This window comes from Siniperca chuatsi, linkage group LG12, assembly GCF_020085105.1.
Source record: "Siniperca chuatsi isolate FFG_IHB_CAS linkage group LG12, ASM2008510v1, whole genome shotgun sequence".
Taxonomy (NCBI): Eukaryota; Metazoa; Chordata; class Actinopteri; order Centrarchiformes; family Sinipercidae; genus Siniperca; species Siniperca chuatsi.
Window position 1 is genome coordinate 17,944,295 of NC_058053.1, and position 14,982 is coordinate 17,959,276.

Here is a 14,982-nt window from a genome sequence, read left to right on the forward strand (position 1 = left end):
AGATGATCATCTGACTCTTTCCATTTGCTGTGGCCCAATTAATGGGTTGCATCCTTTAGGGTTTGATTAATTAATTTAAAGCTGCTATAATCTATATTTCTATAATAGCAATGTATCAAATGACAATATTAAAACAATGTGACAGTGTGAAAGGGGTCACTCATAGTGATGAACCTACAGAGAATTATAACTTGAATCTGCAGCTCCCCTTGGTTTTATGGCTTTAAAGTGAGATTCAGCTCATTGTTTAGCTGCGTGGCCCACAAACGTTATTGTTTTGGTTCACTTTTCACTGCTCTCACAGCATTGTTTCACTCTTTAAAAACCCAATGTACACAACCTATTCAGCCCCCAATTGCAGACAGACACATTTACCAACTAGCTGGTGAACATTGTGCAGCATTTAGCAGCTAAAGAGCCAGATGTTCCCTCAGGAGTTGGTGGAGACCAAAAACGGAGCTAAAAGAGAGTGAATATTGGACTTACATTCATCAGGTGGACACAAACATGACTCCAAACTAATGATAATGTTGCTCCGTAACTGCTGGACGTGTAAATAAGCAACTGTTTGCTAACAACTTAAAAGTGGCCAAAAGTGTTTTTTGCAGGTTTAAAGTCACGTTTTAGTCCAAGCCCAAAATATCATGTGACCACATCATATTTACCAGGGGTTTGAGTTCATTCACTGGTAAATATCTCACTTGAACTGAGTTTTTCTCAAACAAATCGAGGGTCTAAGAATAGAGAGTTGTCGAATGTTGTTGACGCTGAAAAGCCCTCTGAGACAAATCTGTGATTCCTGGCTGTATAAATGAAACTGACATGACTCGAGCTAATGTGACCACTGGTGGAAGTGAATAACAAAGGCGAGGAAAGAACTCTCCTGTTTGTTTTTGTTAACAGCCTGGACATGTTGTTAATCACACGGCATTACAGAGAAATGGAAGTTTTATAGATTAGCCTTCTACACTATTTGGCAGTTGTCATGTGTTGAAGCAAAACCTCACAACTCACATTGTAAACTCAAGTATCAGGGAACTTGCCAAAATTTTTCACTGTACCACTTTGTCACGTGTTTAAGGGCAACTTTCTGGTGAAATTGTGCACTTGGAAATGTTTGAGTTTACTCGTTGATGAGGCACAGATGAACACACAAGTAGTTTAGGTTTCTGTGAAGCTTGAGTGTGTCATTCGGGGCGGAGGCGTAAGTTCAGCCCAACCTTTAGATCCACACACTCATACCTGGAATTAGGACACAACTAATGACTGTAGCTCGGCAGCATCATGGCGTTAGAACAAAGCAATAGTAATCACTACTATTGTAGAAACAGTTGAAAAACAGTCAGAACGTGAATGTAAGTAAAATGAAAAGGCAATAAGTCTTACAGTTATTGGATGAATTTGAAAAAGTTTTACTTATACAGATGACCAGGGCTGTAGCCAGGATTTTAGAAATACTGAGGTCACAAATTAACTCTAGCATAACTGCACCCATGTAAGATTTCTTTTTCACTAGCCACCAACCAAACAATTTTCTGAGGATTAAAAAAAATCTTAAAATTTCCCATTTTATTTATTAGTTTCAATGCTCAATTGTATTTTCAGTAAATTTTATCTTCCTACATCATGGTCAGTTTCCAGGTATGCAGTTTTAGTGGAGAATCCTAAATTCCTTCCATTTTAATTAATTGTTTTTATTTTTATTTTCTTGTCTCTTATTTTTTGACTGTGACAAAACGCAATCAAATAATCCAGAAAATATTACAGTCAGCTTTAAAAAAGAACATGTGTAATATGTGAGTATGTAATGCATTGTACGGTAGAATGTAAACTCCTCTTCATGTAAATACCCCCCAATATCCAGCAGTATTACAGAGAACATTACCTTGGTGTCTGTACTCGTAGCTATGGCCCTGGTGGTGGTAACCGAATAAGTGGGGATACTATGAATGTGTCTCTATTATTGGGATTGTGTTGCAATTCTGTTGAAGCAGGTATGTACATTAGTGGTGTCAACTTTTGCATACCGTGTGCTACACCACTGCTCAAAGCATCTAAAATAATGACTTGAAATGTACTCCTTATCCTTTAAAATAAATATAATGTTGTGTGAATTTACTGGAAAATCATCATAATCATCCCACCAGGGTTAAAATTAACTAGAAGCTATTACTTCTTAAATGAGGCCAGAGGAACCAAAACACCATAACTAATTTTCTTCACTCTCTCACGCTTCATTCATAGCTCTAATATTTCACATAGCTCTCACACTGCACATTAAGTTAATGTGCAGAGCTGCCATTGTTCTTTAACTGTGGCGACACCACCCAGGATTTTAATTTGGAGGCTCATGCATCAGCACAAGACTGGCATGGCACTACAGCAGAGGTGAAAGGGAAGCGTATAACACAGATACACACTTAGTCACACACACAGTGTCAGCTGTGAGAGCTATGACGCACTTTGGGCTCTGTTAATATTGTACAGCAGGCTTTGGCGTCTGTGTGAGCATTCCATTACTCTCTCATACTGAGTTCACTAAGCAGCTGTGTGCTGAATTAGACTCTCAGCCTCTGACATAAACACACATACAAGTTCAACTCTTCTTTGTTCACTGTCCCTGTCACATTTCAAGGGAAAGTAATGTTTAGTTGCTCACTTTCTTTGACGGATCAGTCTGTATATATATATATATATAAGTACAAAGAATAAGTACAAAACAGCTTTTTCTCTTGAAAAAAAGTGCAGCGATGCTGGAAATAGAATGGCGTGAAGGGTCGCGCCTTGGCCCAGACGGCGCTGGTGTGGGGGTTGTACATAGAAAATAATAGGGGCGGCTGTATTGACACGCGCCGTTTGACGGTGGTGTGTTTTGGCCTTAAGAGTCTACAGCCATGCTATCAGCTCTGTAATGCTGTACTTATAGGCACAGTGGTGCTTTGAGCTAAATGCTAATATCTGCATGCTAAAATGCTCACAATGACAATGCTACTGTAACATTCTGTTGTTGAGCAGGTATAATGTTTACCATGTTCTCCATCATAGTTTAGAATGTTAGCATGCTAACATTTGCCCTAAACACAAAGTAGAGCTGAGGCTGATGGAAATGTTATTAGTTTTGCAGGTCTTAAACCAAAGTATTGGATAACTTAAAGTTTTGATCTGATGATGGCGCTAGATGAAAAGTTAAGGGATCACCAAAGTTATTACATTTCATCCTGAGTGGGACATCAATGTCTTTATCAAGGTATTTATTTCAGTTTGGACCAAAGTAGACACTAGTGTGGCTCCAAACATAAAGCAAAAGAGACAAGAGAAAGATCAAGGAAATTACAATTCATCCTGAGGGGGACATCAATTTCAAGGCAATGCAATCAATAGTTGTTGAGTCATTTCACTCAAAACCACAAATGTCATGATGGTGCTGGAGGAAAAGTCAGGGGATCTCCAAAATAAGAAGGCTTCATCGTCTGTGAACCATGAATGTCTGGACAAAATTTCATGGCAATCCATACAATAGTTGTTGAGATATTTCAGTCTGGACCAAAATGGTGGTCCACCATTTTCTTTCTACCGATAGTTCCTACATGAAACTGCTCACAACAAGGTTTGTGGATTATCTTGAGTAACCGGGTGATGATTTCATGACATCGTTGTTGAGTTTTTCAAATGTATTTTTTTTGGCGCTTTGAGCACCACAAGACGAGTTCCATATAGTCCCATTATATAAAAAAAATGCAAACATCTCTATGGCCGATATCTCCAAAACTTGGCAACTCAAACCAAAACAATCTAGATGGATAAGGTACAGGTAAAAGGAAAAATATATATATAGGAAACTGAGGTTTCCCAGGAGCTTTCCGTGGAACTCTGCGCAGCTATCATCAAAGTTTATTCATGTAATGAGTAGTGCTTTCAGAGATGTCAGTCCCATACAGTTCCTCTCGTCCGTCCAGGTGTTATTGGAAAAGATCCGCTCCACAGGGGCATTGGCGCAGGTAAACACATGGCGAACTGACAGATTATACCAATGTTTTTAAACAGAACACCCCTCTTCTGGAAATGGGCAGATGAACATCTCCGCCCAGAGCTCGTCTGCTGGTTTCCCATCTGTGTTCCACTGCACAGTGGTGTACATCTTGAAGTTGTTTTGTCAAACAGCTGGTCTTCGCCAATGTTGCTCTGTCCCAGCTTTGAGGTTACATACTGAAGGGAGCATTCAACCTCATCCCACTGCGGAACACTGTTCAGCAGCATCCAGGAAAGGACCTATGAGATGCAACAGTCGTAGAAGGCACGGACACCATTAGGTTTAGAAGGTCCATCTCAGAAGTGGCACAGGGCGTTTAAACTGGTAATGGAAACACAAATCAGCGCAGCATGGTTTGACTCGGCGCGGCCAAAAGTGCCAATGGAAAAACCCTGTAAGAGTCATGTGATCAATTTCATGTATGACCACTTCCTTCCTGACCTTGCATGTGAAATATCATAGCTGTGTGAAGAAGTATGCAGATTTTACAGCTAAAATACTGATTTTCAGGTAAGAAAGTAATTTTTTGGACCAAGTCTAAATTTGAATTAGTACTGATACTTATTTAAATGTGAAGCATTTCATCTATGCTAATTTCAAAACACCATTCCATTAATCTACCATAGATACGAATGTTAATACAAGGCTTGTATAAATACAAATAAATATGACCTCATACAGTAACATCTAATACTGCCCCAATGTGCAGAAAGGCAGCAGGCTTTCTAAACAGTGCAGGGTGCTGAAATTAAATCTAATTAACGTACCAGATGAATTACTGTTACAACACAGACAGGCAGGGGACACTGAGATGGACCAGAATGTTCTTTATTGAAAGACAGCCCAAGATAAGGGTATGGAGAGAGGGAAGTCTGTAGGAGGGAGATCACCGGATGCAGGGAGATCACTGGAGGCAGACAGGAGAACGCTGGAGACAAGGGAAACACTGGAGACAGGAAAAATAAGGAATATGCAGAGTGACATAGAAAGTCCTGGATTCAAACAAGGTCTGACACATACTGAGGTGAGTGTAGGTCTTTTATGCTGGCTGTGATTGGAACTGATGGGGAGCAGGAGTGTAACTGGGAGCAGGTGTGGGTGATTGGTGGCTGATGAAGCCTGGCATATCTGTGACAGTACCCCCCCTCCACGTCCAGCTCCAAAGGGCCAAAAAAAAACAACCCACCGACGTGGTGGTCGTCCTCCACCATGGGGAGCGGGCTGATCCGGGCGACCGGCTGGAGCCTGGGCAGGTGTGGGGCTGGGAGGCCTCGGATGGACAACCAAGAGCTTGGATTTGTGTGGATCGGGGAGTCTCGGGCTGATGTCATAAAGCCGAACTAGGGTGGAGCTGAGGACCTCCGGTGGACGACTCGGGGACTGGCCTGGCGCGGTGCTGAGGACATCCGGCGGTCGGCCCGGGGACTGGACGGGTGAGGAGCTGGGGACCTCGGGTGGATGGCCCGGCGGCTTGATAGGGTCGGAGCTGCAATCATGCGCCTTGCGATTAAGTTCACTGGCATTGATGTGAAGTCGAGGATCATGATGTTCACCCCCTCAGTTGGTTTGAAGTACCGGATAGCTTTTGGAATAAGCTTCACCGCCTTGTGGTTTGAGGCAATGACAGCAACAGAGATGAGGTCGACATCCATAGTGTTCGCCTTCAACAACTCTATAGCGTGATAAGCAATTATGTAGCTCACAATTGTCTCTGCTTTGGTGCATGGATCAAAAGGTCTGGTTGTGTTTCACCAGATGGTAGGCAAAGGTCCCCTACTGAGCTGCCCATTTCAGATGGCTGTCAACGGTGTTTGCCCCACTGAAGTAGGTCGCAACGGTGCTACTTCCTGCTTGTAGCCACCGCTTATGTTATGCCATCTTAATATGATCTTTTATAGCTACATTTTCACCTTTCGTGACCCAAAATGTACTCTTGCAGTGTGTGCAGAATGCTGAACTTTCGTTGCCGGGTACTTTACGAAGGAAGGAGTAAGCCTCCTGGAGCTCTTTAGAAAGAGACAGACTTTCTCTTCGGCATGACAGCTAACCGTTGGCATACTGACAACTTCTGTCAGAAAGACCTGCAAGTGTCATAGGCTAGCAACAGCCTTGACGACGACACATTGATTGATTGACACAAATCAGTGTTGAATTCAGACGTGTGGTGCATTGTTTGTTTTTATTTTGGGTTAGGAAATAATGAGTGGGACAGAATATGATAAAGCACTGAAAACAAGTATAACATCATAATTATTATTTTAATTGTTGTGAAAACCTGGACAATTTAGTGTTATAGATATTTTTCAGGACTCGAGACACCTGGCTTTAAACCAGGACAATCCCAGACAAACCGGGACATCTGGTCACATGTACATATTTTTGACCCCCTTTTTTAAAAGTTTACATCTTCAATAGGAAGACTTGGGGCCACAGACAGGCTGGAGAAGTCAGAAAGTATTGAGAGACAGACTAACACGTTATAGTTTGTAATTTCATAGGATATGTTGTTGAAAATATAGATAATTGCCAGCCTTATCCTTCAACGCTCCATATCCTCCTGCTCTCTTCTTAAAAAGTAAAACTGTCTTTTTCCAATCTTCTCCTGAATTGTGTCTCTATATCTTGTGATTCATTGCATTTGTTCAGTAAAACCCTCCTTGTGTAATCTCTCACTTCAGTGTTTCATCTTTCTCTGCAGGGACTTTGTAAAATATGCGTACAAGAAAAGATGGCACATAAGAGGAACAATGATCAGAGAGAGAGTCACAGTGCCTCGTTTCACCATGTGGTCGTATCATGACACAGGAGTGTCAGAAGTTGTGTCTCTGTGGAAACTTAGAGGATTTGAAGTCAGATGGTGGGTGCGTCACTGAGCCTGAGTCCTGGGCCTCCAGCTCCTGTTACACTTGGCTTGTGACACCAGAGATAGTGCTACTACTTTGTTGCTACGTGACCACATGTGGCAGGTGGGTATCATGGGTATCATCAAGGAAACCTCTGATATCACTGTTACCACTGATAAGGATTATAACTGAACCTCTTTATAGCATCTTAAAACTATTAATTTTCCCCATAAACCTTCCTTTTATATTTCTTAAAAATATATAAGGTATATATTATTTTTAGCCATGCTAGTGGAGTGACTCTAGACAGTCTGTCAGTTGGTCAGTCCACCACTTTGGTCCAGACTGAAATATTTTAAATATCTCAACTATTGTACGGATTTCCATGAAAATATGTACCAATATTTCATGGTTCCCAGATGATAAATCCTAATGACTTTTGTGATCTCCTGACTTTTCCTCAAGCTCCACCATAAGGGTGACATTTGTGATTTTGAGAAAAATGTCTTAACTGCTTGAATGGATTGCCATGAAATTTGGCACAGACATTCATGTCCGCTTCAGGATAAATTGTAATCACCTTGTTCATCCCTTTACTTTTCACACACCATCATCATCATTAAAATTTTAATGTATCTAATACTTTGGTTTATGATGAAATACTTGTAAAACTAATGACATTCCCATCAGCCTCAGCTATACGTTGTGTTTAGTGCTAATTAGCAAATGTTAACATGCTAACGCACTAAACTAAGATGGTAAACATGGTAAACATAATATCTGCTAAACATTAGCATGTTAACATTGTGAGCATGTTAGCATGCTAAACTTAGCATTTAGCACTAAACACAAGTACAGCCTCACTCTCAAATTTTAATGCCACATTTTTGTCAACAGTCATTATGATCATAAATATCATTCCAAAAAGCCGTTTTTTTTCTTGGACACACATAGATGGAGATGGGTGTCTTGCTCAAAGACACTTCAACATGTGAACAAGAAGCGCCGGGGGTCAAACTACAATCCCTATAACTAATGGCCAACCTGCTGTGCTGTACCAACCTACCAAGTCAATTAACCAATCAACAAAATAAATTAAGCAATCAACACATAATAAAACTAAATTCTAATTAATATGCTTTTTTCATGCCAGTAAAATAAACAAAATTCTTTAATAAATAGATTGAAAAGTTAAAAAGTCAAAGGCTGAAGGTTAAAAAGTCAATACAACTTACAATTATTTCCTCAAGTACTGTTCATTTCATATAGAAACAGACTGAGTTGGTCCCCATGTCTTCCACAGAGGACATTGACTAAAAGTGTTTTATTCAGAGGGTAAAATTTAGTCCATATCACTGCCAAACTGCTAAAAAGTTGTTCAAACCTTTATTTACCTTAAGCAAAACAATTTTTAGCTTTAGAAACATCCTAAATTCATTTTCTTATTTGTTTATTTTATTGTTAGATGGGGTCTCTGGAAAGATTTAAAATGCAGTTCTGTGAAAAATGCTTGGCCAAGTTTTTAATCAGGTTAATAGAACTCCAAAAACTTAATAATCAGATCTCAGCTGAACACACACACTGAAATGCACACATACAGTCAGCATGGCTTTTTGTGTGTCCGTTTGTGAGGAAAAGAGGGCTGCAGCTGAATCCTGATGTTATGTTGCATTTTAGCACATCGTTGGCTCTTAACAATATTGATAACACAACAATGAGCATTTGCCTGTTCCAGTATAAACACACACGCACATGAACTGCAGCTTGTTTGTTTATCTGTGTCACCTTTCTGTCTGTCAGTCTGTCTGTTTGTCAGTCTGTCACCTCCCCAGGCTGCAGTGGACACATGAAGTCATCAGCCTGCATTGACGTCAGTGACTCCAGCTCCACAATACAGCCAACAGTCTGCAAGATGTTTACAATTCTGTCTTTCATTCCTCAGAACTGTTGGTTATACAAGATTGCAGAGATCTTGTGTGTGTGTGTGTGTGTGTGTGTGTGTGTGTGTGACAGAGAGAGTGTGTGTGAGCTTCTCTAAGTGGGGCATGTGTGTTTGCACAACCGGACGAAGGGCAGGGAAAAAGGTCGAGTATGAGGGCAGGGGGTTGGCATTAGTAAAGCAGATTGTTGGAGACAAGAAGCAATATTTAGTGCCAGCCCAGCAGTCAAGAGGCTCTGTTGAATTTGTCAAGGTAATTAACGGTCTCGTCTAAGAGATTTGCACCTCTTTTTTATTTTGCTCTTTCTTTCCTATATCTCCACTGCTGTTATATTCCGTGTCACATACTCAGATCCTTTCAGGCTGTGTCTCCGTCACTTTGTAAATCCTCTGCTTGGCCGTGTCTCTGTTAATTTATGAGACTCGACCCACACTTCCAAACTGCTCAGTTATATAAGTTATTTCCCGTCTCTGTAGCATGACCTTAAGTCAAACGACAGGAACAAGTGCTGTGTTCAAAGGAAGTGAGCGCACATCCTGTTTACGTCATGATCTTGTGTTCATTTCAATGAGGGAAAATATTACAAATTAGTTTACTATACTGCCGGACAAACACCTGTTTGGAAAATACCAGGGCCTAACAAAGCAGACAAAGAAGTTGGGGGATTAGTCAGGAAGTTTATTCGGTATTTCCTCTGAAGTTTTCTCTCCAGCTTGTACTGAAACCCATCGGTCTATAACAGTGCAGGGCCTACAATAATAAAGCAGCGCTGGCAGCAGCTCTCAGGGGGAATCAAGCGGGAAAACCCTTTCACTCTGTGATAGTCTGGAGGCATTGACGTAAGAGATGAAAAAAACAGATGGAAGGACAGGGGCTCCCAAAATGGAAAAAGCTCTCCCATCATCTGGCACAATAACATACACCAACAGCTTCGCACATCCACTAAAACATGCACTTGGACACGTACACATTCTTCATACAGCCGTTTGTCTTAAAACTCTCTTAAAACTTTGCTGCATTAAATCAAACACACACCACACAATCTGCCACTTAGATGCTATAAACTGATAGAAACGTGTGTTTAATAGCAGCTGTGTGAAAGGCAACATATGCTGCAGAGTGATCTCAATCACACACTAAGTTACACGCTGTTTATAAAGTCCTGTGTCTGAGCTCATGTAACACGTCTGTGAAAGTAGAGACTGTTACAGTTACATAAGCCAGTGGTTTGCAAGGCCACTGATAGCACAGATACTGAAGTACATAAAGTTGCCACAGAATAAGGTTACTGACAAACATTTAGCACCATTGGAGCCAATAGCAACACTGCTGATACTGTAAATGTCAGTGGCCAGTATATGTTATGAAGTCCACTGCAGACAACAGCATGAGCAATAAAGAGCCGAAGTAGCTAGCTACTAGCTTCAAAACTCAATGGGTTTTCTGATAGAGGGTATCTATTAGTAAATTATTAGTAAATTATCTTGAAAATATCTCTTCATTTTAAATAATAAAAAACAATGAATACTTTCCTACCATCAACTAATGCTAACAAATTAGTCATTTTACGGCAAAATAAATGAAGAGGGTAAGTTGAACTTACTGATGATAATATCAATTATTTTAATAATAATTGTGAATGGTTTAATTAGTGTGTCTGTGTGTGTTTTGTTGTGATGTTGTTCTCGGATCTTTCTTATAAAAGAGATCTTGATCTCAATAAGACTTCCTGGATGTATAAAGCTTAACTAACTGACTAACTTAACTAACTTAAGTTGCTGCAGATCTATTAGGATCAGTTCTTAATTCAACAATCTGACCAACAGTCCGAGGGACTGCAGATGAAAATGATCCTTTTGGCTAATTCTGACACATTTACATCATCATTGATATTCATTAATGTGTGTTGTACATGATAAATAAACGAATAAAGTAAATTATAAAGTAATTATCATTACTCAAGGAAATATTGGAATATTAGATTGCTGAATTTTGATGGTTGCTAGTTCAACCATCCCATTTCATAGACAGCCAGGAAGTACATATTAAAGAGGACTTAGCTCAGTCATTGCTGAATCACTGACTGTTACACTTAAAGTCTGCAAAGTCAACAAAATTTTATTTCATGTTGTGCAGAGGCTGTGAAAATAGCTATCTGTTGGTCGCACATGAATGCATTTTGCTCAAGCAGATCACTGTCACACCGAATGGTTTTGCATCAAGTCACATATACCTGTATGAAATTCTATAAGCTATGTACAAATTATGAGCTATCAGTAGGTTGTATTACATGGTGGTTGAGAAAAGACATTGATAACAACTGGCGGACTTAGGTGCCCCCATGTTCGATAAAGTGCCCTCTATGGTGGCACAATGTACAAGAAAACGCAATGCAGTGCCCTCTAGGCTGCTTCTTTCTGCTTGCTGGTGCCCCGCCACATGCAGCTGGTGTCCTTTTATTTTTTCCCTCCGACAGCCTGAGTCCGCCACTGTTAATAACTGTAACTGAACAAAATAATCTATGAATCCAAAAGAGAAGCTTGACTTAATGCTTACTGTGAGTATATCATGTAATGAGCCCTTCAAAAACAGCAAGGGCCTGAGATAATCTGTTAATGGCTGTCTGATTTAAAAAACATTTTATTTTGAAGCACTGTGACCCTCAGATGAAGTGGTCCGCTGTGTTACTAGGCAGGCGGCCCTTGCATGTCATGAAGTATTGAAAAGCTGCAATGGCTACTGGCCTGAACTCAGAGTTTCGTAACAGAAAAGCCCAACTGTCCCCTGAGAGACACCTACACAGCCTGGAGAGCAGCGTCTGTCTGGACGAGCTGACACGGCAGCACAGTCTGACTCACAGCAGCTCTACACTCCATCTAATGCACCACCTCTGCCTTTCACTGCACATCAGCATCAAACTCTTCTCAGAGGCACGACTACTGGATTTGTGTGTTTGTGTATGTGTGGGTCTGTGTGCCACTGATCTTGTGCACTTGTGGTTCTCTGCTCCAGTAATCTTTTTTCTTTAGATTCTCTGTGCGCTCCTCACACTGTTAAGCTTATTAGCACACAGAAAGTGGCGTAAATGTATCCACCCATCATTTTCACATTTCCAGATTGCTATCTGTCTGGCAGCTGGTGGGTGTGTGCTTAACCTCAAAGAACATGATAGCACAGGTTTAGCTGCTTTTTCATTTAGGCTTACAATGCTGCTGTTAATACTGCTGCTCCTTGGTGTTTGTTTTTGACTTGTGTACATATTTGGTCTAAACTGTGATTACCAAAAGGAAGCAATTTAAGTTTTATTTATTCTTGTGACGTAATAGCGCCACCTGCATTAGTGTTCTCCAGGGGACGTGAATTTATACAGACTGACGATGTTGGTACTGTAATTTAAATGGTGCAGAATCTGTGGGTGGACAGTGAAAATAGTTGTTAATATCACTTCAATTTCCACAGTGACAGTGACACTAGTTCGGGGGCCAGTCATTGCTTGGACATTAATTAGTCCTATCTGTCATTTGAGCACTTTGTATGTTACTCTGTGACTCTGTACGTTATTTTGTCGTTACTCAACCATTACATTACTCATTACATTACTTTTGTTACTCAGCCCAACTTTGTTCCAGGTGTCCATAAATAACTCCAAAGCCTCCACATCCACACAATGTTCTGTATTTAACACTCAATACATTGAAATATTCTGTCATACTGATGGCTAAAAAGTGGGATATGTAAAGAATAACTATCCTAGTTGTATAACAAAAATAACACCCTACACACATTGCTACAGCCCAATCTGTAACTTGCTGCTAGTATGAGTGGAAAAATGTGTGCGTGACCGGTACAAATCTGCAGCTGTCCGCGGAACACGTAAAGTATGCCCAAGCCTTTAAAGGGACAGTTCACCCCAAAATCAAAAATACATATTTTTCTCAACTCTCACCTGTAGTGCTATTCATCTAGCTTGTTTTGTTGTGAGTTGCAGCGTTTCGGAGATATCGGACGTAGAGATGTCTGCATTTTCTGAATATAATGACTGGATGACTGTTGGATTGTGGTGCTCAAAACACTAAAAAAAAATATTTCTAGAAAAAGACATAGCTGTTGAATTTTACAAATGTATTTTTCTAGTGCTTTGAGCACACATATCTCCAAAACTCGGCAACTCACACCAAAACAAGCTAGATAGATGAACAGCACACAAAAAATATGTATTTTTGATTTTGGGGTGAACTGTCCCTTTAAGGCTCTGAACAAAACCAAGGGATTCCTGAATGTGTATGCTTATCACCAGCAGCTAATGTTAGCAAGCTATTTAATTAAATTCAATACATGTTTATTTAAAAGTTGTTAGCCTAGCTTTCTAGTTTGCACTTTCTGAGTAGAATACAAACATAATAACATGATAACAAATGTTGAATGAAGAGACAAACAGCTTAATTCATTCACAACACATAACCAACGCTGTGTGGGGAAAAAAACATCTTGTGTCAATGTTCGTAGGGCTGTGATGTGCTCCAGTCAGGACAGCACCTAGGAAATTGACAGCATGTCTTCTTGCAACACTAGCACAGCTGAAGTATTATTATAGTTGATAGTTACACAAAAGAGATTTCAGTTTAACAAAATTAACAATGAAGGTCTTATTGAAAGCTCTTCAATAGACTAAAACAACCCAGAGTGTCTTTTGTACTTGTTTAACACTTGGCTGACATCTGGAGCTAGGAGAGAGATCAGAACAGAAACAGAGACAGAGACATGAGTATTCAACATTCAGTTTCTCCAAAGAAACACTGTAAGAAAACATGGGAAACAATAAACACATATTGGCAACCTACACAACTGTAAACTGTATCCCCCTGCCCCTCCCAATAAAGTGCAAAGGTTAGTTTCCAACTGCTGTGCTCCCCCTGAGGGGTCTGAGTGTGACGCAAGAGAGAAATCAGAGCAAACAGCTGCTTTGCCCTCCATTCGTTTGACCTTTTTTTCCTCTCTAATTCAGTAATTCAATCACATACTCTCTTTGCACGTCTGTCTGTCAATCTGTATTCATTCCAGCTATCTATGTCTGCCGCTGACAAAGATTACTTTTCTTTAATATATTTTCTTGTGTAACTGCAGGGGAACAGTATTATAAAGGAAGCATAGAGCAGATAAGAACTGGCAGGGGCAGGGGTCTCTATCGTTTCATAAGATGACACGCTTGTGTGCAAAATGAGAAAATTAAAACCAGGACGTGTTCTTCCTCTCCGCTGCCTCCTTCCCCCACTTCACGGCCTCATAAAAACCCTGTGATTCTTCACAATGTTCTCCATTGTGCTGTGTTCCTGTTGGCTAAAGAGGCATTTCCTATCAGGATCCCCTGGACTCCTTTTCTGAGAGCAAATTGTATGTTCTGAAGGAGAAAGTCATCTGAGCAAGGATCAGAGTTGCTCTGGGACAAGTCTGACGTTCACCAGGTGCAGTTACACAGAAAAATGACATTTAAAAGGAAAACGCTCAAGTGAAAACGTATAAACAGCTGTTCCGTAATGTGATGTACCTTTGGCAGGAGCTTTGTAACAGTAAGAGGATGTAGAATGTGAACATGGTGAAAAGGTCAAGATTATAATAGTGGAGCTGTTTCCATTCCACTCTCAACTAATATTACTTAAATATGTAACTTTCCAAAGAGCATACAGCTGTGTATGTGCTAGCTGTGGTCATACAGAAGCCCAAGAAGAAGAGAAAGACAGGAAAGTTGGAAAGTGGGTCAAAAAAGAGGATGCTGCAGGATCTCTTCTACTTACATTGTAATTACATATGAAAGCAAGGATTTGAAAACTATAAGCAACAGAATACCTAACTGTTAAATTTAATCACTTCTGAATACTTAATGTAGAAATGTATCTATCTATCTGAATTTATGTGGTCTGAATTCCCCTCTTTGTAATTTCCTGTAGATAATTTCAATTTGTGTAATCTCAAAACCCGACTTAAGTACAAATCCAGGTAGAAAATTCAAGTGTTTAACATTCAAACAAGAGTTACAGCCACAGGAGCGGCTCTGTGAGGCTGTACCAAGACCCCAGTAACAGCGCTGCACAGTAGGGGCAATTTTGGTGTAGTGGCCACACTGTGTTGCAGGATCACGTGACGTCAAAAATACTTTTGTACTACTGTAATA